This window comes from Ursus arctos, unplaced genomic scaffold (assembly GCF_023065955.2).
Source record: "Ursus arctos isolate Adak ecotype North America unplaced genomic scaffold, UrsArc2.0 scaffold_5, whole genome shotgun sequence".
Classification (NCBI taxonomy): Eukaryota; Metazoa; Chordata; class Mammalia; order Carnivora; family Ursidae; genus Ursus; species Ursus arctos.
The window spans coordinates 69,731,538-69,756,057 of NW_026623067.1; positions in this window are offsets into that span (position 1 = coordinate 69,731,538).

Sequence of the window (24,520 nt, forward strand, 5' to 3'; positions counted from 1 at the left end):
TTCCTCTCCCACTTCCCCTGCTTGTGTTCCCTCTCTCACTGGCTGTCTCTATCTCTGTCCAATAAATAAATAAAATCTTTTAAAAAAGAAAAAGGGATTATTAATCCTTGCCTCAATATGAAAACCCTTTGTGAACTTCAAAGGGCTATAACACCAGTTTTTATTGTCTTATAATACTTGGCAACCTTCCTTTGCACCATCCTTATCATGCCCATAACCCCCCAGTTTCTCCAGAGATGTTTCAGCATTTTTGTTACAAGAACAATTAAAGCCAAAAGTCCATAAGACTATCCACTTCAAATATGCTATTCAGACAAGATCCGGTGTATTCAGGAGGGTATGGCTAGAGACTTCGACTATGTTTTTCAAAACATTTACTTAATTTTTTAAAAAATGCAAAATCTCATGAAATTGCTTCTTTGGATTCACTCACAATTGTTATTTATTCATCATGTTAAACTTTATGTCTAAGGCAAGGTCTGCTCTCTGAGTGCACGCTCATTGAGATTCTATTTCAATTTAGGACGTTTTGTTAAAATCATTCTTGAAATCAATTCACCAACATTCATTAAGTCCCTTCTAAAAGAAAGGCATTGAGATAGGGGGTTGCAGCAAATACAAAATGAGTAAGATCAAGTTACCAACCTCAAGAAATGGACAAAACTGGGAAAGTACAAAACAGGTATACAAATGATTATTACAGGGGGTAAGATATATACTCTGAGAGAAACAAAAACAAAGTTTTATGAGAGAATCAAAAAAGGAAAAGATCCACTTCACCTGGAGAATAATTCCATTTGCAATTAGAAAAGTTCTTTTCAGGACGGGTCTGCCAATAACTTGCAAATTAAATATCTAAAAAGACTATAATTATAATGCAGAGTGGCCCATTTAAAGAAGTCCCACTTAACATAATGTGATTTCAACAGTAATAAGATAAAAAATACATAGTTCAAGCGCATACAGGTCCTCTTTTTTGAAGGACACAAAGGATTTTTACTGCCAAGGTTTTTCTTAAATGGGTCATCCTATCTATTAGGATCACAACAGTTTTTTAAATAAGATAAATTTGAAGAGCTGACACAAACTTCCTGGATGAACACGGTCTGTTTTTATTTGCGCTGGGGGGCACTCTGTAAAGTTCCAGGCGTGGGCGCAATGCCCTCTGGCATTTCTGCGGGTGCGTTAACTCTTTCAGCCGTCAGGGCACCACAGGGTCATGCAGACCTCCAGGGAAGGAGGCGGCTCCCAAAGAGGCCCCTTTCCGGGATATCTTTCTTCGGATCCTACTGGCCCTCTCTAAAGGATAGGGTCCCTCACCCTTACCCCTCTGCCCTCCCCCAGTCTGGGTCTGGGTACCATTAGTGCACTGGAGCAGTAATTTCACTAAATTGTACCTTAGTGGCCCCCTATTACGAAAGGAAGTGTGAATGCTGCCAAAGCCCTTTCCTAACTGGCAATGGAATCACAGGTCAGAAAACATCTTTAGCAAGCATAAATTATTAGGCTCACTATAAAAGAGAGCTGACAGATGAAACAGGCATTTCCATGAGTGAACAATACAGCTTCAATTCAAAGACTGCTGATTGGGTGTTCAGCCTTCCAGCATAAACAGCTATTCAAATTTTAAACTGTAACCAAGTGAATAAAAGGAAGGAATGCCACGGCCACCTCGGGTTCTTCAGAACAATTCAACAAGGGATGTGATATAAATAAAATGTCAACCTATAGGTTGGGTATTTCTTCTTCTTCCCAAGGGTGCTTCACAGCTCATGAAACAGAAGGCCAGTGTTTCAGACCAGAGTTGGCTCTGGAAACCTGGAGAGCCGAGTTCCCCCACTGGCTGTCCCAGAGCCTCGCCAGGGGATGGTCACTGAGCACATCAGCCTCCCTCTCCTCCTCCCCTGTCTGTCTGAGTCGTTCCCAGCCTCCCCTTTTGTAAGATGTTATCTGTATTCATGGGGCGAGGCTGTTGGGGATGAAGTCACAAACATGTAATTATGAACCTCAGAGCAATGCAAAGCATTCTACTCATAGGAAAAGTAGACACTGTCAGTTTCTTGCTGAGATGCCACAAAGGAAGAGCGCCTCCCTGAGATAAAACTATACGTCGTTAACAAAATGAAAAGTATTTATCTCTACGGTTTGCCAAAAGATGCAAATTCCAGATGTTTAAAGCCTCCCAGCATTTCTCGGGACGTGATAAGAGCATCTGCAATCTTTGGTTGTATGTAAATCTCTAGTTAAAATAGAGGCATGTAGCTGCGGATGTATATCTCGTAACAGGAGACATGAGTGCTTCGGGCTGGCTAAGCGCTCAGTGCTAGCAGAGCACATTTTCAAGAACGCCGAAGTATTGGGCACTTCATGTGGGGCTTACATTGGGTCCCCTTGCATTTCAGAAGGTCAGTAGAAGTACCTCTAGGCAGCAGTAACAAAGGATGTGAATTGGAGTTTCTTCCCTGAGTGACCCTGGGTCTGTGCTTCTGAAAGACCTACACACCGAGCCCTCTGCCCACAACCCTTGCCCCTGTGGCATCAGTTTAGGTCGCTTTTCCTAAAAAGGGCACCTGTTACCACAGAAACACTTGCTCATCAGTGGCTGCTCTCAGGTTAATTTTTCAGTAGTTTCCAACGTAAGCTGGGAAGTCTTCCAATACTGATGATATCCATCCAGAGATCACTCAGGTCAGTGGAGAGCTCTGATTGTTTTTAATGTGTTTTAATCAGAGCACACAAATAGCTCCATTTACATTGAAGATGTAGCCAGCATAAGTTAAATTTTGTAATTTATATGTATTTTCTTCCATTTTGATATATTTGCATCAGATCATAATTACTGGAGGCCCAGAAGTCACTATTAAAAAATCTGTTTGGGGACGATGTTCCCTTACATTGATTGAAATTACAAAAACAAATGGGCCTTTCTGCTCTGAAGTACTATTTTCCAACTTCCTTGCCTCCTGGAATATGCTGTTGGCATTGCTTTAGATGCTAAGGATAAAGTGAATTATTTAAAAATAAAGAAGTTCTACTGCTGAGAAGAACTACTCTAAAATGTGCCATGAAATGAGATAGTGACTTTAAGAAAATGGCACGTGTGTGCAATTAAGTATGCTTTTGATAACTTCAGGTTGAGTTCTCATTCGTTTGGTCTCCTACCCACAACTACCAGTTTAAGTAAGGGTACTGTATGAATCATGTGATTTTAGGAAAGAGTATTTCCATGACCACAATCTAGCACTACTATAGAGAAACCACAATGTGTGAGAGTCTTTCGTTACTAAAAATAACTCTGCCAAAGAAGTCAAACTCTCACTCTTCACAGATGACACGATACTTTATGTGGAAAACCCAAAAGACTCCACCACAAAATTGCTAGAACTCATACAGCAATTCAGCAACATGGCAGGATATAAAATCAATGCACAAAAATCAGTTGCATTTCTATACACTAACAATGTGACAGAAGAAAGAGAAATTAAGGAAACAATCCCATTTACAAGTGCACCAAAAACCATAAGATACTTAGGAATAAAACTAACCAAAGAGGCAAAGGATCTGTATTCTAAAAACTACAGAACACTTACAAAAGAAATTGAGGAAGACACAAAGAAATGGAAAAACATTCTGTGCTCATGGATGGGAAGAATAAATACTGTTAAAATGTCTATGCTACCCAGAGTAATCTACACTTTCAATGCAATCCTTATCAAAAGACCATCGCCATTTTTCACAGAGCTTGAACAAATAATCCTAAAATTTGTGTGGAACCATAAAAGACACCCAATAGCCAGACAAATGTTGAAAAAGAAAACCAAAGCTGGTGGCATCACAACGCCGGACTTCAAGCTCTATTACAAAGCTGTAATCAGGGGCGCCTGGGTGGCTCAGTTGTTAAGTGTCTGTATTTGCTCAGGTCATGATCCCAGGGTTCTGGGATCGAGCCCCACATGGGGCTCCCTGCTCAGCGGGAAGCCTGCTTCTCCCTCTCCCACCCCCCTGCTTGTGTTCCCTCTCTCACTCTCGCTCTGCCAAATAAATAAATAAAATATTTAAAAAAAAAAAAAGCTGTAATCATCAAGACAATATGGTACTGGCACAAAAACAGACCCACAGATCAATGGAACACAATAGAAAACCCAGAAATGGACCCTCAACTCTATGGTCAACTAATCTTCGACAAAGCAGGAAAGAATATCCAATGGAAAAAAGTCTCTTCAACAAATGGTGCTGGGAAAATTGGACAGCCACATGCAGGAGAATGAAACTGGACCATTTTCTTACACCATACACAAAAACAGACTCAAAATAGATGAAAGACCTAAATGTGAGACAGGAATCCATCAAAATCCTAGAGGAGAACACAGGCAGCAACCTCTTCAACCTCGGTTGCAGCAACTTCTTGCAAGACACATCTCCAAAGGCAAGAGAAACAAAAGCAAAAATGAGCTACTGGGACTTCACCAAGATAAAAAGGTTTTGCACAGCAAAGGAAACAGTTGACAAAACCAAAAGACAACTGACAGAATGAGAGAAGATATTTGCAAATGTCTTATCAGATAAAGGGCTAGTATCCAAAATCTATAAAGAACTTATCAAACTCAATACCCAAAGAACAAATAATCCAATTGAGAAATGGGCAGAAGACATGAACAGACATTTCTCCAAAGAAGACATACAAATGGCCAACAGACACATGAAAAAAATGCTCCATATCACTTGGCATCAGGGAAATACAAATCAAAAACCACAATGAGATACCACATCACACCAGTCAGAATGGCTAAAATTAATAAGTAAGGAAGCAAAAGATGTTGGTGGGGATGTGGAGAAAAGGGAACCCTCTTAACACTGTTGGTGGGAATGCAAGCTGGTGCAGCCATTCTGGAAAACAGTATGGAGGTTCCTCAAGAAGTTAAAAATAGAGCTGCCCTACGACCCAGCAATTGCACTACTTGGTATTTACCCCAAAGATACAAATGTAGTGATCCAAAGGGGTACCTGCACCCCAATGTTCATAGCGGCAATGTCCACAATAGCCAAACTGTGGAAAGAGCTGAGATGTCCATCGACAGAGGAATGGTTAAAGAAGGTGTGATACACACACACACACAATGGAATATTGATCAGCCACAGAAAGGATGAAATCTTACCGTTTACATTGACATGGATGGAACTGGAGGGTATTATGCAGAGCGAAATAAGTCAATCAGAGAAAGACAATTATCATATGGTTTCACTTATATGTGGAATATAAGAAACAGCACAGAGGATCATAGGGGAAGGGAGGGAAAACTGAATGGGAAGTCTCAGAGAGGGAGAAAAACCATGAGATACTCTGAACTATAGGAAACAACCTGAGCATTGCTGGAGGGGAGGTCGGTGGGAGGATGGGGTAATTGGGTGATGGGAATCAAGGAGGGAGGGCATGTGATGTGATGAGCACGGGTTGTTATATGCAACTTATGAATTATTGAACACTACCTCTAAAACTAATGATATACTATATGTTAGCTAACTGAATTTAAATAAAAAATGAATAATAAAAATAAATAAAAATAACTCTGCCAAGATGGTATGTCAGACATAGCTGTGTCATAATGTTGTCTACAAACTGGACATCTCATGCAACCTGCCACCAACTGGAATACGCTAAGCCTCCATCCAGTTGTTGGGTTATTGGCATGTATATTTTAAAGACCACTGATTATCAGTTTCCACAGCAACTTTCCAAAGAGTTCTAGTTGGCTTAGTTTTTCATAGTCCAATCCAGTGATTCTGTTTTCACATTACAGCATATGGAAAGAAATGTTCTTCCCTTACCTTGGTAGGCGTGTGCTTTCTCAAATTGTTTCTGTTCTAATGTATCTGAATGAAGGAAGTTCATACATATCCTGATTCAGGAAGTTCTCAGAGGAAATCTGTACGTTATCATCCACTTTCTCTTACCATTGATCTTTATAGGCAAGGTAATTATGAGGTGAACTGTATAACTAGATGTAATCTCAATGATAAAAAAAAACCTTGATAAAAGTGATAAACCTGCACTTTTACTCCACAAATCCTAAAACATTTGCATCTACTCTACATAGATCTTTGCTCATGATATTACAAACTTCCAGTGTACCACCTGTACTCCTTTATCATAACAATCACTATCTTATGATTACATGTACTTAATATTTATCTTTTCTCCTAATCAGTGGTTCTGAATTTGGGGTGCACATTTTAAAATCTGTGAGTTTTTAAAAAATACTTATTTAGAGTCTAATAAAAACGGAATCTCCACGTGTTTGTGCATGTGTTGGGGGTGGGGGAAAGGGAGGATTTATATTGTCCTTTTTTATAATTTCCACACTGAGCTAGAGACAAAAAACACTGCCCCAGGTTGTTCGTTCCATGAAGAAAAGGACTATTTCTGTATCTTGATGCTTGGAAAATAAGAGTACTCAAAAATTCATGTTGAATAAATAAATGAATATCACACTATTGTCATGTACAACACACACCGTTGTCAACAAAGCACATACAGGAATTTCAAGAACCTCTCCTATTTAAAGCTATCCTTGGACAACTGGCCTCTGCGTGTTATTTCTGACAAAGCAGAAGTTGATGAAATTATATATGATGAATTATGCTGTTAGTTCAGGACTTCCTTTTTAAGCTTAAATTGCCACCCTGTGGTGGCCTCAGCTGCAGAATGCCATCCAGCACCATTAAATCAGCACCTTCCTGCCTCTGGAGGGCACAGGCAGGAGAAGGCGTGCACTAGAAGGTAAACGGCTGCACTCTTCCCCTACCTCCCCTACCTCTTCAGGTCCGTGAGCACAGAGCTGTGCATGAATGCAACTTGCTGCATTAGCAAAAGGAATGTTGACTTTTTCATTCCTTCATATCAAAAGGTGGTGAGACATAGAATAATGGATTTCCTACTTAGAATATAAAGCATATGCACATCTACAGTTACTGATACTCCTGATCCACCCAGATTATGGGTCTGGGTCTAGTAGAAGCAGCAAGGGAGATGCTGTTGAAGGCCAGGATCTGCCCGCCTTAAGACGAAAGTCAAAAATCCATACCTGAAGTGATTTGTGTAAAAGTCAGGATAGTGATTACTTCTTGGGGGGAAGGAGGAGGTGAGATAAGGATAAGGCACACAGAGAGAGGGTGGCTGAAAAAATTCTAATTCTTGACCTGGGTGGGAGTGGTTACAAGATTTTCACTTGAAGTAAGTCATTAAGCACAGATTTGTTTGGTGTGGTTTTCTCGTTCTGTGTCTTATTTTATAATAAAAAGTTTAAATTAAAATTAAACTGTATGAATACTCAACCAATAGTTTATACCAATTTTAATTTAAAATAATTCATCTTACTGTAAAAAGTAAAATATGTGTATGAAGCATTAAAAACTACATCCGAATTCAATTTAACTTTTTAAATCTATTTACATATTAGTTATTACCACCTGTTGGATTATTGAGCTCTCTGAGGGTGTTCTTCCCTCCCCTCTCAGGCTCCAAGGGTAGTTCCCATCAGTTCAACTGTGGGACTCGGAGGGTAAGTTGGTACTTTCTCAATAGAAAGTACATCGGGGCCGTTAGTGACTTCTATTTGTGCCTGTTCCACCTCCCCTTTTCCACACTGAGGAGTCGATCAGTGTGGAAGCATTTCGGTCGATCAACATAGGACAGAACCCCCAGGCCCTTGAGCACCTTTGTGCTCTTCTCTAGACATGTAGATTTTTGGGGGTATAAAGAATTCAAGAACAGTTTAAGTGGTTTCTCCCAGCTTTATACTTCTTCCACCATCTTTTTCCCCCACAGTAAAACTTTAGTTATAATTATGGAGTAATTTGGGTGGCTCTTTTTCATTTCTCCCAAACTCCTTGATTTCTCCTTGAATCTCCTTTGTGTCTGTCAGTCGGTTGACACTTCCTGAACACCCAAGTCTGTGCTTTGTGAGTTTTGCCAATTTCTCAGAGTGATTCTGACTTCTTAGGGCTTTCTTCTTAGTTTATCCTTTTACAGTTCCTCTCTCTCCTCCCTTGGTAAATATGTCTTCCAACCCCTCCTTTTCCTCCCACTGTTTCCTGAAGGAATTAATGAATATCTATACACTTTCTTTGTTAGTCTTCCATCCTCATACCTACTTTTCACCCCTGCCACAGCTAACATATTTCCCGAAGTAAATTGGATTACTCACTGCATCCAATTGTCATTGACAGACATTCAAGTTCATATTCCCTCAAGCCTGTTTTAATTTATTAGCTTGAATTCTAACTTTTAGGATTCTATTTGACAAAGAATATATTTAAATCCTTATTGATGATAATAATCCTAATAATAATTCCTACTCAAAGCATATTTCGCTCATGAAGTATGTGTATTTTCTAAATAAAAAAATGCATTAATCTTTTTAATCCCCCAGTGAGCCAAAAAGAAAGTATAATTATTCCCATTTTGCATATGAAATCACTGAGGTAAAACAATGCATATTTCCCCAGTGGGTAAACAGAGCAGGAAGGAAATAAATGCCTGACTCCCAGTTATCTGCTGGGCCACAAAGAAAAAATTTCTTGAAAGTCAAGAAAATCCAGATGAACTCTCTATGCCAGTGACTTACCACTGCCTCTCTTGAAATGATTATAGTGAATATTTATTCAGAAAATTCTAAGATAGCTCACGTATGTCACGCTACCCTGAGGAGGAAATGTCAAAAGACAGGGAATAAGAGAAATGCCAGGAAGAACGTGACCCACAGAGATGATTAATATGGAGTTTGTCCATTGAGATATAAAATTTAAATGAAAAACTTTGACTTAATGCAACCTGAGGATGAAGAATCCATGGAGAGACTTCTAAGACCTGAAACAGTGCCTTTCCACAGTTCAGAGACCTGATTGAACTTTTTCTCACCTGCTTTCTCCTTATATAATGCTGCCCCTGCTTCGGAAAGCTGTTATCACATGAGGAGAAATGAAAAATCACTTTTAACTTGATTCAAAGAGGAGAACTAGGGGGAAATAGAAGGATTCCTGAAACAGGTCTGTGACATCACAGGTACAATAAGTGTAGAATTGACTGGGCGAGGAAAAAACAGAAATCACAAACTGAAATGTCAATCTTCAACAGTTCTGGATATAGTCTCTGGCTATATTGCAACATTTAACATATAGGCAGGAAGCCTACAGGAAAAAAAATCTCTTGATGAAGGCCAAATTGATGTTAGATTTCTATCTCTTGCTTGCTAGAGCAATTCAATAACATTTAGTGCTTTTTTTGAATAGACCAGTGAGTTCTCCCCTAGTTAAAGCAGCTGATCCTATTCAGATAGAATTTCCTCATATCCAGATACCAATTCACAGCACCAGATCTGCTCAGGGTTCCCAGCTGATGAACAAGCCAACCACAGTAGTAGGTTATCCAGTCGTAACTCTTGTTTCCCATGTTTCTTATTAGGATTTTATTACTATTATTATTATTATTATTTATTATTATTATTATTATACACTCTTGTGTATCAGTGGAGTCCTTAAAGTCTTATTTCTTTCCCACTTTTAGGAGGAATTCACCCCACTTTTAACCTTCTCCCTCTTGCTACCCTTGAAATCATGCCCACGGGCAATCTTTGCCGAGAAATGAAGGGAACCTTGAGAGAGCTTCCTCCCATGTGGCACACACTGCTTGCACAAATTAAGATGTTACTCCTCTGAGTTTCTGTCAGCTTATGAGACCCATTAATAAAAATCCAGATAATCAGGAAAACATTGCTTTACTGGACCTTTTCAGAAAACTATGCTCTACTTTGATAAATTTAAAAACCTAGGTGAGGAGGCAGAACTTTAGGCAAAGGGATAATGTCCAGGAAGTGTATTATACCTATAGAAGTTTCCTCTGAAGAAAGCTTCAAGGCAAATCTACAAATGCACAATAAGGGTATGGAAGAGATCAAATGGATTCAGTCACTGCTATGTTCCATTTCCTAATCCCTAACCCTATTCTCAGAACTGTAAAAAAGAAAGAAAGAAAGAAAGAAAGAAAGAAAGAAAGAAAGAAAGAAAGAAAGAAAGAAAGAAAGAAAGAAAGAAAGAAAGAAAGAAGGAAGGAAGGAAGGAAGGAAGGAAGGAAGGAAGGAAGGAAGGAAGGAAAGAAAGAAAGAAAGAAAGAAAGAAAGAAAGAAAGAAAGAAAGAAAGAAAAAAAAAAGAAAAGAAAACAAAACAAAACAAAACAAAACAAAACAATCCTTTGGTCCTAATAACTACACCAGGTGCCATAATACCCTTCAGTGATGTTAAGACTCGTCTTTGAGACTGGATTGGTTGGGAGGAAAAAGAGCCAGGCTCATTGTGCCTATGTACATTATGCAAACACATACATCTATGATGAGAAAAGAAAGGGAAAAGAATTGCAGAATTATTTTTTATGCTTGATATGGTACTGTTTCATTATTTTTATATTGATATATCATCTGACCTCCATCCCAAATATAGGTGCTCATAGCTTTATGCTATGAACATGGAAAACCATTAGTGCTGACAGGCTGATCATATTCTCAAAAGGTCAGGATCTGCTGTAAATGTGCTTTTTCTTCATCATTTGTCATTTTTGTGGGGTCTTTTCAACTTTTGTGTCAACATATATGTTCCTCACATCTGGGTTGACATCTCACTTTAAAAGCATGTTTTATCCCTGTTGCTTCAAATGCATGAAGTAAGAAAACATATTTTTAATATGTAAAAATAATTTTATGAAGAGAAATATCTATAGTATTGAAAATACATCAACACACTGATAACTGTTTTCTCTTGATGTATATCTGGAATTTCTCCCCAAATTTAGTGTGGTAACAATGGGCAGATATCATTAATCTTTGGTGAGGTGACAATGGTCAGGTATTATTAATCTCCTTTACTAGGTGGGGCAACGTGGAAGACCCTTCCAAATGAGTCATCTGAGGATGAAATTTAACTCTTCTCCTTCTCACTTAATGCTATTTTACTTTGAATCCCAGCCTGAGGAGTATAATGTTGGAGCAAAGGTTAATAGAGGTTCAAGTTGTGATACAACCTCTCCCTCTAGTTTAGGTTCAGGAGAATGGATGGAAAGGAAAGGGGACTTGATGTCTGATTGAACTGAGGACCAAGGAGGAAGAAGCAGGAATCGATTACCTCCTTTCTCCCCTTGCTGTTCTTGGCTTTCATAACCTTCCATCCCAAACCATTTGTTCTTCCAACTTCCCATCAATGCCTTCTTTATTCCATTTCTAATCCTCAATTTACCAATCTAGATCACTGCAAATATCAATAATATAACTCAAAACCTACCTTCTATGGAAAGACTTCCAGGCTGGTTAGTCCTTCCATGAAAATAAAAGTGCTCTACCATTTTCCAAAGGCTTTCATATGTAGCCAAGAGCACCTCAAAGCTGGAAGGAATCTTTAAGATATCTAGTCCAGGTCTGGATTTTTAAAAAGAAGACCCAGAGGTTCAGAGAGATGAAATGATTCCCCAAACTCATATAACGCAAGTCCTTTGCTTGACAGGATTTGTTCTACTGTGTTTATTTGTTTGTTTTTTTAATGGAAATGGCTTTTTCTACTACTGGGGCTTTTTTTGTTATTGTTTTTGTGTTTATGGCAATGAGAAGAACTGCCACCCTTTCTATGCTGGAGGGTTGTCAGTGATCCCATTGAAGAACAAGGGTGGAATAGAGGCCATCAGATCCTGAATCCCCTTGGCTGGCCCATATTCCATACAGACTAAAGAGGGACCAGAGCCCCCCTGGAGGAAGACATGGTGTGTTGATGACTATATTTGCCTAACAGGGAACCACTGGGTTCTATGCTTTAAAAATATCCCTATCTTGAACCCTCCTACACTCTTGGTGGGAATGCAAGCTGGTGCAGCCATTCTGGAAAACAGTATGGAGGTTCCTCAAAAAGTTGAAAATAGAGCTACCCTATGACCCAGCAACTGCACTATTGGGTATTTACCCCAAAGATACAAATGCAGTGATCCGAAGGGGTACCTGCACCCCAATGTTCATAGCAGTAATGTCCACAATAGCCAAACTGTGGAAAGAGCTGAGATGTCCATTGACAGAGGAATGGATAAAGAAGATGCGGTATATATATATACAATGGAATATTATACAGCCATCAAAAAATGAAATCTTGCCATTTGCAATGATATGGATGGAACTAGAGGGTATTATACTGAGCAAAATAAGTCAATCAGAGAAAGACAATTATCATATGATCTCACTGATATGTGGAATTTAAGAAACACGGCAGAGGGTCACAGGGGAAGAGAGGGAAAAATGAAATAAGATGAAACCAGAGAAAGAGACAAACCATAAGAGACTCTTAATCACAGGAAACAAACTGAGGGGTGCTGGGGGTGAGTGGAGGAATGGGGTAACTAGGTAATGGACATTGGGGAGGGTCTGTGTTATAATGAGCACTGGGTATTACATAAGACTGATGAATCACAGACCTGTAGCCCTGAAACAAATAATACATTGTATGTTAACTGAATTTAAATTTTTAAAAAAGAGGGGAAAAAAACAAATAAAATTTAAAAATTAAAAAAAATCCCTATCTTAACAAAATCAAGAATAGAAAAGTTATCATTCAGATACTGAACTATTTTCAGTATCCAAAAGCTTCATTGTCCAAAAGTTTTACTACAGTGATACTAAAATTATTTTCTGTCACTGCTCTTGAAATAAAAGCAAGAGAGAATTTTTGAACTGTATTCCAAGATCATTTTATCCAACGGCTCCTAAAACAATAGCTGCTTTTTCCAATTCTGCTTAAGCTTGCTATTTTAACAAGTCGACAATTTCTAAATGTCTAAAATGTAGTCTTTTAATGACTTTAGGCACAAAAATCTCATGTCCAGCTGCCTAAGTCACAACTCAGAAAAATCAAGACACCATCCTCACAAATTCCAGTTCCCAGGTCAAAATGGGAATCATAACCAAATCCAAAAGCGCTCTCATTCCCCTTGGAGGTCCCAAAACAAAGGCTATTTCTTCCAGATAGGAAGCTCTAACCTAGATATTTCTAAATGAAATATTACTGTTATCGTTATAAAAACTCAAGCCATGACTCCCACATTACCCTGATAAAAAGCTTACACGAATAGCAAAGTAGAGTTTTGGACGACACATTCTGTTTGGTTATTCTGTCAGCCTTCAATTTAAGTATTTGTCTGCATACTATTCCAGTTACCACATGTTCCCCGAGCAGCAATTAATAATATCTGCACTATATTATGCTTCAGGCTATTATGGGCTGAATATTTGTGTCCCCTCAAAATTCATATGTTGAAATCCTAACTTCTAATGTAATGGTATTTGGAGGTGGGGTCTTTGGGAGGTAATTGGGTTTGGAGCAGGTGGAATTAGTGCCCTTAAAAGAAGAGGAAAACAGAAAGATATTTCTCCCTCTCCACATGCACGTACTGAGGAAAGGTCATGTGAACACACAACAAGAAGGCAGCTTGTCTACAAATCAGGAAGAGAGCTGTCACTAGGAACCAAATCTGCTGGGACCCTGATCTTGGACTTCCCAGCCTTCAGATGTGTAAAAGTAAGTTTCTGTTGTTTAAGGCACCGAGTCTCTGATATTTCGTTATAGCAACCTGAGCTAAGACACAGACTCCATCCTAAATATTTTACATTCAGTATCCCATTTAAAATTTACACAAATCTCACTAGGAGACATGATTTTCCCCATTTTACAAATGAGAAAACTCTCTCTTAGAGTAAATAGCTCTTCAACATGAAGCATGTGAAGTGGCAGAGCTGGATTTCAAATATGCCTCTTAATCCTGAATCGTGCTACATAGTACATAGCAGACACCAAATAATTGAATTGAGTATCTTCTACTTCGTCTACTTCAGCACTTTAAAACTGTCCACTTATACATGTATCTTCATCACACAGCTGGAAGTTCTCTGAGGGCCAAGATTATTGTATTCTCAATGCCTAATACATAGCAGGTGCAGAAAGAAGGAAGGGAAGGGAAGGGAAGGGAAGGGAAGGGAAGGGAAGGGAAGGGAAGGGAAGGGAAGGGAAGGGAAGGGAAGGGAAGGGAGACAAAGCAAGGCAAGAAAGAAAAAAGAAAGAAGGGAGGAAATAAAGAAAACAGTGTCTGTGAATCTATAATTAGGAGGTACGTTAGTGAGCTAGGGCTGCCAAAACAAAGGACTGCAAACTAGGTGGCTTGAACAACAGAAATTTATTGGCTCATAGTTTTTGAGGCTAAAAGTCCGAAATCAAGGTATCAGCAGGCTGGTTCTGAGGACTCTGAGAAAAAGATCTATTCCAGACCTCTCACCTGGGCTTATAGATGGCCAACATCTCCCTACGCCTCTTCATGCTGTCTTCCCTCCATATATACCTCTGTCTAAATTTCTCCTTTTATAAGGACACCAGTCATGCTGGATTAAGGCCCACCCTAATGAACTCATTTTAAATTGATTACCTCTGTAAAGACCCTATCTCCAAATAAGTTCACATTATGAGGTATCAGGAGTTAGGACCTCCTCCCTTAAAAAGTTAAAAATTGAGCTACCCTATGATCCAGCCATTGCACTACTGGGTGTTCACCCCAAAGATACAGACGTAGTGAAGAGAAGGGCCATATGCACCCCAATGTTCACAGCAGCAATGTCCACAATAGCTAAATCGTGGAAGGAGCCAAGATGCCCTTCAACAGATGACTGGATTAAGAAGTTGTGGTCCATATATACAATGGAATATTACTCAGCTATCAGAAAGAACGAGTTCTCAACATTTGCTACAACATGGACGGCACTGGAGGAGATAATGCTAAGCGAAGTAAGTCAAGCAGAGAAAGACAACTATCATATGATTTCTCTCATCTATGGAACATAAGAACTAGGATGATCAGTAGGGGAAGAAAGGGATAAAGAAAGGGGGGGTAATCAGAAGGGGGAATGAAACATGAGAGACTATGGACTATGAGAAACAAACTGAGGGCCTCAGAGGGGAGGGGGGTGGGGGAATGGGATAGACCGGTGATGGGTAGTAAGGAGGGCACGTATTGCATGGTGCACTGGGTGTTATACGCAACTAATGAATCATCGAGCCTTACGTCGGAAGCCGGGGATGTACTGTATGGTGACTAACATAATATAATAAAAAATCATTTAAAAAAAAAAAAAAGGAGTTAGGACCTCCACCTATGGATTTGGAGGGAGACATAATTCATCTCATACTGTGGTAACAGAGATGCTCTCCACACAAGGCCACAGCAAAACCCAGCTGTTTGAGGGACATGGGAGGCATGTGCAGGGGCCTCTGTGCGTCAGAAATGGCCTAACCTCACAACAAAAGAGCTAACAACTGAATCTGTTAAATGACGGTTCCACTTATTTACATGAGACTCCACCCCTCTGGCAGGCAACCTATAAACTAAACTATAAACAATTTAAGGCATCATTTTTCTAATCAGTCCTATGTCACCATTTTTGCATTTAAGTTCACTCCTAAGATCTGTTAGAAATGGTCATAGGTACCCTCCGTTCTCAATTATTCCATCCACATCTGAGTTTGCCTTGAAAAGATAAACTCCACTCACGGGACATCATTCCTCTCCAGTGACTTCCCAGCCGAGCAGGAACAACTGCCTATCCCATGTGCTCAGTCATGATCTCTTCTAGGCCTTTATGTGCCCTGAAATGTAGTATATCTCTATGGGCCATTTACTGACCCCATCTTGCCAGGAAAGAGTATCTTTTATTCCCTTAAAACTGCAGTTCCTAGTGGTAACGAGAAAATCTGCTTCAACGTTCCCTAAATTCCCACAGAAATAGAAGGGGAAAAGATATAGACTCCTGGGCTCAACTCCCAGGCTCAGCCACAGATGGCTATCGCCTACCAGGGGAGTCACTGTCCCTACTTGCCACGCAGGCATGCCCACAGCCTCCAGCTCTCTCGTTTCACACTGGAGAAGAAACCACACAGGACTGGGGATTTAAAACCCCTCTGTCCCTCTGCTCACTGCTCTTACTTGCTTTCTTCACTTGTGTCTTTAGAGAATGTTCAGTACAGGGTGCATGCTTCTTCTCTAGGTGTTTGACAAGCTGCAACCTTAGGTTTCACGTGATTTTGATCCCATCAACTCTTCCAGAAATTGGTTTCATTCCCCAGTTGATCTTACCGTTAAATTTTTCTCCACTCTTTCAAACACTTCTTGTTCAAATTTAAATCCATTATTTCTATTCTTATCTTTGCTAACTAATGAGAGTGGTTTCTTCTCCTTTGGGAAACTACCAAGGTGTATGTACCTGCGTTCACATTTTCATGTGTGTTTTCTCTCATACTTTTAGAGGTTATCAAAAATTCGGAAGGAGAAAACCTTGCTTTAATTAAAGAATATACACAATTTCATTCTTTCCCAGAGCCTGCTTGCATGTTTACTTTCCATAATATTTGTCTCCTTAGAGGAATGCAGAAGTAATAGGAAAGATGTTTCTTAGATACTGTTTAAAACATGCAGTCTATCATCAAAACTACTATCAAAAGTCCACTACTGGGTAACTCGATTGTGGAAATTGAAGCAACTTAGCCTACATAGAGATTATCTGACTACCTTACAATTTCCCAGAATAAAATACTCCCTGAATTCTGATTTCTTTAATAAATTACTGTAATTTGATCTACCATTTATGTGATATGTGAGGAACAGAGAAGAATCCCTCTTCTGAACTGTCAGTGATTTTAACAGACAGAAACTTTAATCACATTGCTTATGAACTAATCAATTAACAAATATTTATCAAGAATTTACTGGGTACACAATACTACAAAACACAAATAGGGATATAACAAAAATATGTTTTTCTTTACCATCCCCTTAATCCCAGCACAATCTCCCATGAGAGAAATATCCCTGTTATCCTCTTCGTGATCCTCAAATTTCTTACCCTAGTCCCCCCACCCAAATCAATCATTATGTCAAATGACCACATCCTAACTCCCTATGACCTTGCTTCTTTCTCCACAAACTCAGTTTACTGCTTTCTAATATCACTGGGAAAATTTGAAGTTATTCAATACTATCATTGCCCCCCGAGCCTCATTCACTCCTGACCTAAACCAGTCCTCTTTTGTCCCCTTCTAAATACACTCACCTCCAGAACCAGCCAACTCCACGAGCTACTTCAGTCACCTTCACCACTCCACTCCGAACTCTGTTGACGTGTAGACCTCCTAGCCCTCCTCATCGGTAATTCTACAGCAGCATTCTTCAAAAGAGAAGAAGAACCCTTGAGAGCGCAGAACAATTTTCCATAGGCTACACGATCAAGTATGGTTTCAAGGGGGTCATTTCCCAGATCCTCATCTTCCATATATGTTCTTCCACAAAACTGATCTAAGAATGGTTTTAGATGGAGGGAATTCTACATTTCTCCCTTCTCGTTTCATTCTTTTCAATTTCTCATTTGTCCTTTTCCCACAGAAATAGATACATACTTATATATGTAAGTAGACAGTTAAATAAAATCTTCCTCATTCCAAATTTTACTATATTGCAATGCCTTAAGACATTTAAAAACCTGAAGGGCCCCAAAGAAAAAAAAAAATTAAAAGTGCTGGCACTAAAGTCTCTTTTAATCAAGACTTCACAAATCTTTGCTAGGCCTCATATTTTTCTTAGTCTTATACATATTTTTGCTAAGAGCCAAGTGTGGCATAAAAACAGGAGGGTTTGGCCTCAGTAGGGACGTAATGGATTTAGATGTTTTACACAGTGAAGCAGAGGGAGTGATACTGAGTTTAAAGGACTTCAACTCTTGCATCACCCAAATACTTAACAAAAACAAAACAAAAATGCATCCCTCTTAAAGAACAGCCTAAGAGAATAAAGCTAGACTGTACAGATAAGAAAAATTGAAAGCAGTGGAACCTTTTTCATTTAGGCAAGACTCCTGGTAAAGCTCTATGACTTGCCTGACCTAAAATCAGCTTGAAGAAGTGAGATGTCAGGCAGCGTGTACTAACACATTTATTTGAATTGATAAATGCAGTCAGATTTATCTGAGAGAAAGTAAATCTAATTTACCTAATTGGTTTGATACCTATCAAACCTAATTGGCTTGACAATGAAAACTGGTCTGCCTATTTGGTTACAGGACAGATGTGTTCCTTAATTCGAATGAGTTAAATGTGTAGTTCCAAAGTTTTGATGAAAAAATATTTAAAGCATGTGATACAATAAATACAATTTGTCAAAAATTACTGTATTGGCAAAGGGATACTGAAAGAAGCAATGTTTCAATGTTCCCCACAGTTTCTGAATATATCAGATTTTTTTTAAAGTGCCTCTAAATGAAAGAGAAACAAGTACAGTTAGTTACTTGATGAGTCTCCCTGAAATGCTTTTGTTATGCTCACTAGAAATTCAGCAACTAAGTAAATAAAGGTGATTTTATAAATTCTTTCACAATTCTCTGCTCTCAACAAAATTGAAAAAAAAAAAACCTATCATGATTACAGATTAGTAAAAGTAATTTTGGTAATATATTGCTGTGGTCTTTGGTATCCAATTCAGAATAAATTCAAATAATTGTGAGAGATTGTTATTAAAAATAAACAAATTCCTTTCATTCCTGTTAAGGCCATCCAATCACTCCATGCTTACATTATAGTGGGAATAGTACTGATACTGATCTCTCTTTCATTCCAACTGTTCCCATCCAAGAACAGACGACCCACCTAAATTTGAAATGCACATCTAATAAAATTTATTTCTAATGCTTAATAATTTTATATCTAAATTTATAATATTTTGATATATTGCCAATTGTGTACTAATAAAAATCTTGAGGATAATTCAACCCTAAAGAAAACATTTTTCAAGATTTACAGCATTATAGTTACAAAACAATTAAAATTTTTAATTGAACTAAGTTAAATTCTATGAGGAAAATGGAATAGAAATACAGGCTCAAAGAATAAAAGAAATGCTCTAAAAATAAAATTAAAGAGGAGCTTATTCAAGAATTTTTTACTTACTTTTAATCTAAATATAGCCTCTATTCAGCCTATCTTTGGAAAAGAATAAAAATCTTAAATGTGGCTCAATAAATTTTCACCAAATGAACGTGTAAATCAACATCCGGCAGATGAAGAATAAGAAGTACCCCCTGAGACCCGTGGTACTCCCACAATCACTACCCCCCCAAAGTTAACTAACTATACTTAGCTTGCCAGCTAAGAAGTGTCTGTTTTTGAGCTTTATAAATGGACTCACACACAATGTGCTTTGTTTTCCTGCTGTCTTTTGCTCAGCACCACGTGTGTGAGGTTCATCTACCTTCATATATTGCATATTTCCAACTATTCATTCTAAACTACCAATTTTTACAATATATGAGAAACTATATATTTGGGGGTTTTTTTTGAGAAACTATATATTTGAATCCACTTACATATGTGAAGAAAAATTTGGATCTCAACTCAAAATCGTGCAAGGTTAGTTATTCAAAATCCATGGGCCTCAATTTTATCATATGTGAAATGGAGTGAAAATACTGATTCCTCATAGAGTTGCTGTGAGATCATAGATGGAACACACAGTTCCTGACACACATAAATACTGCAGCCATAGTTGTGATTGTGGTTGTTGTTTTTGCCTTGCACCTGGTCATCCCCACTTTAATAATGCACTCTCCAAAGGGACAGAGCTAAAACACGTAAATGAATATGTCCCTCCCATGCTCATATCAGCTTTGTTCTAGCTTTTTAGCACTTAAAGTATATGGTCCAAGCGCTCCCGCCTGACTTGCACTGGTGAACTGAACCAGACTCCTGCTATGCCTCTGTAATTCAGGGTTACCAATACCTCTTTCACTGCACTACTGGGGAAAAAAAAAAATAACTGGAAATAAGTAAAAGATGGAAGACAGGAAATAAAGAAAAGTTAGTTTATGTATGTAAAGCTTTTGATATGAAGCAGGTGCATAAGAAATGGTAGTTACTCAGGAACAATGAAGAAAGGGAGGAGGAAGGGAGAGAGGAAAGATTACTGCATAATCTGATTTTGTCGGTGACAGAAGGGTGCCTATGAGGTGATAGGTCTGTAAGTCAGTTGCTCTTTAGATCCACTTCCTAGTCAAGGTGGGTAGAAGCAGTATGAGAAAAATAAATAGGATATGTGATTTCATCCCACTTTGTAGGTGAGAAAACTGCAATCCTGAGAGGCTAAGTGATTTACCCAAGGATTTATAGGGAATTAGTGGCAGAGCCTATATTCTCCTGTGAATCTGTCTGATTCCAAAGCTCTGATTTTTTTTCTTTGTTGCTCTATTCCATTGCCTCCCTGAAATATTCTAATTTTAATGTGGTATCTCAAATATGCTCCACTTCAAAGAAGAGATAATTTTCAGTTTTAGCCTTTCTGACCCTTACAGTCTAGTCTGTAAAATTGAACTAATAATAGTAATTGCCTTCTAAACAAGTTAATACATGTAAAGTGCCTAGAATAGCACTCAGTAAGTGTTATCTTTGTTGTTGTTGTAATTTTAAACTATCAATTCATTGAATTTCTGATTTAAGTAGAAAATCACTGTATGTGGTTTTGGCCAATATAGGTGAGCTATAGGGTAGCGTTATCCCTTCCACTTAGAGTAAATATCAACATTCAGATATACCCTTGACTCTTTTCCTAATCCTTAGGTGCTAAATAAATACTAATTCAAAAATGAGTTAAAATCTGTGCTCTTAAAAATTTAGCTTTCAACAAACTTGTGGAATCAGGACATATCTACAGGAAGGAAGGAACGAAGGAAGGAAGGAAGGAAGGAAAGGTAACCATGCTTTTCCTGGTACAACTCAACAAATAAACTTGAAATAATGTTCTATTTTTGAAAACTCAACTTCTCCCCAGAGTTCTTAAAAATACTCTGACAATCAGCTGAAAATATGAATATTTTTTATTATTGCTTATTACAGTTGTTTTCTATTATTTATTACATTTATTATTGTCTTTAATTTTTCTCATAAATATGTGTTTGATGAGGCATACTGTAAATATAAGTGTTGTCATTTATATTCACGGCAAGGTGAAAATGAATGGTGCATTTCAAAGGATAATTTAAATCACCCTTTATACATATAATATGGAAAGGATTTGCCTGGATAGAGTCAGTACTATTTAGTAGAAACTGAGTATTTATCATGGCCACAGTGGATTTGGCAGAAGACACAGAGACTTGAACACAATCCCTGCCCTTTGGGAGGACCCAGCCGAAAGGGGAAGAGAAAAACAAGCAACACACATGCACAAATACACACATAAAACACGTAAACAAAGCCTACATAATACGAATTTATGAGTCAGCCGAGCAACATCCATGTTGTAAACTGAAATATTCAGATTCTCAGGATGTATAGTCCATATAACTGAAGCAAGGAGGGGGGATTCCAAATCAGCTGATAATTTAGAAAACACTGTGTCTTCATGAGGCAGTTTGGGGCCAAGGCTATAAAGCCTTACTTCTCAGAATATAATCCACAGAACATCAGCATCACCTGGGAGCTTCATAGAACTAGCGTCTCAGGGCCCACTGCTGACTTTCTGAATCAGAATCTGAACTTTAGCAAGATAATCAGGTGATTTGTAAATTAAAGCTGGAAAAGCCCTGGTATAGGGTGGTCCTCCAAGCTCCCTGTACATTAGAAATACCAGCAGAGTTTTCTTTAAAATGTCCATACCTGGGCCCTACCCCAGGCCTAAGAAGTTAGAATCACTTACCCGTTTTCATCATATCTCAGCTCAAACATCACTTTCTCTGGGACCTCTTCTCTGACCCACCTCAGACCAAAATAAATTCCTAAATTATATATTCTCAAAGCACCCTTAGCTCTTATCACCCCTTGGAACTAAACATTTGTTTATGTTTTCCTGTGATAACTGTCTCTCAAATTGGCAAACGGTCTATGAGAGCAGCATCTATTTTTGGTTTTGTTCAACATTACACCCTCAATGCCCAGCAGAAATCTTGTCACATGTTAGACATTCAATAAATTCATTCATTCATTTACTCCACAAATATTTACTAAGCACCTACAACGTTCTAAGTTTTTGAGATATATCAGTGAATGAAAGAAGAATCCCTGAAGGAAGTGGCAGATAACAAATGTGTTATTTTCTTTTCTAGCAAGGAGAGAAAATTAATAAGAATCAAAAATAGAGGCAAAATATAGTATGTTAGAGAGATAAAAGTATTACATAAAAAATAAGAATGAAGACAAGGTAAAGGGAACTAGGAGCACTAATGGGGGTGGGCCAAGTTATCATTTTAAATAAGATGATGAGGGTAGGCATCATGAAAAAGTGACATCTAAAAGAGAATTGGAAGGAGTAAGTTAGCCCCATCTCAAGAAAGAGCATGCCAGACTAGTGGAACAACACTAGTGGAAAGGAGCACACTGGTATGTTCCAGGAACTGCAAGAGGGCCAGTGTGGGTACTATGGACCTGTAGGCAGACAGGTAAGCTGGCAGGGAGGAGAAGAAGATAACAACATAAAAAGTAATTGAGAATCAGACCACGTAGGTTCTTGTAGATGAATGTAAGGACTTTCGCTTTTACACCGTATGAAACATGGAAACACTGCAGGATTTTGAGCAGCAAGTGATATAATTTGACTTAATTTTAAAGGGAACCTTCTGGTTACTGTATCAAGAACATATTAAAGAGGGTCAAGAATAAAGGCAGAGAGAAAAATCAAGAAAAAACTACAAGTCACATGAGAAATGATGGTAATGACGTGGCTTGGACCAGGGGGTTAGCAATGGCACTAGAGAGAATCGGTTCAGATTGGAGATAACATACATACATACATATTAATCCATGTATTATCACAAAGTGAACACACCCATGCAAACATCTATCAGGTCTAGGAAGAAAAAGTCACTTATATCTCCTCCTCCCCAAGGATAACCACTATCCAGACTGTGAACACCATTAGTTTACTATTTTCAATCTTTACATATGTAGCATCGACACTATACATTCTTTTGTGTCTGTCTTTCTTCTTTTGAAATCAATTCATGTTGTTGCATGTAACTAAAGCTCATTTATGTTTATTGTAGTATAATACTTAAATGCATAAATATGCATAGTCTATTTATCTATCTTACTGCTGTCAAGGATTTCTAGCTTGTGGCTATTACAAATAATGGTACCATGAACATTTTTATACACGTATTTCTGTGTCAATATCTATTGATCCTATTCATAAAAATTAGAATTATTATGGCATAAGTTATGAGTATGCACAACTTTAGTAAATACTGTTAAATAATTTCTCAAAGTGTGTTTTATCAACTTAAATCCCTACCAGAAGGGAATAAAGCGGTCCTATTTCTCTGCATCAGTGTGTGTAAATTTTAGCTACTTTATAAACTATATAATGGTATCTCAGAGTAGATTTAGCTTGATTTTCCTAATGACTTATAAAGTTGAGCACCTTACCACATGTTTATTGACTGTGTGGAAAATATCTTTTGTGAAGTGCCTCTTTAAGAGTCTGTCCATGGTCAAGAGACGTAAATGTGAGACAAGAAACCATAAAACTTCTGAAAGAAAACATACACAATAATCTCTTGGACATCAGCCCTAGCAATATTTTATGGATATTTCTATAGGCAAGGGAAACAAAAGCAAAAATTAATTATTGGGGCACAGCGAGGAAATCATCAACAAAGTAAAAAGGCAACCTACTGAATAGAAGAAGATACTTGCAAATTACATATATCCAATAAGGGGTTAATATCCAAAATATATAAAGAACTTATACAATTGAACACCAAAAAATAATAATAATAATAATAATAATAATAATACAATTTAAAAATGGGCAGAGGACTCGAATAGACATTTTTTTTTCCAAAGAAGACATACAGGATGGCCAACAGACACATGAAAAGATGTTCAACATCACTAATCATCAGAGAAATGCAAACCCAAACCATGAAATATCTCCTCACACTGTCAGAACAGCTGGCATGAGAAAGACAAGAAATAAGTATTGGCAAGGATGTTAAAAAAAAAAAAAAAAAAAAAAGGAACCCTTGTGCACTGTTGGTGCAACCACTGGGGAAAACAGTATAGAGATTCCTCAAAAAATTAAAAATAGAAACTTACCATATAATTAGTAATTCCACTTGTTGGGTATTTACCCAAAGAAAATGAAAACACTAATTTGAAAAGACTTAGGCACCCACATGTCCTTTGCAGCATTATTTACAATAGCCAAGATATGGAAGCAACCTAAGTGTTCATAGATTGACAAATGGATAAAGTAAGATGTGGTATATATATATATATATGATGGAATATTAGCCAAAAAAAGAATGAGATCATGCCATTTGCAACAACATGGATGGACCTAGAGGGTATTATGCTAAGTGAAATAAGTCAAAGAAAGAAAAGTACCATGTGATTTCACTTATATGTGGAATCTAAAAAACGAAC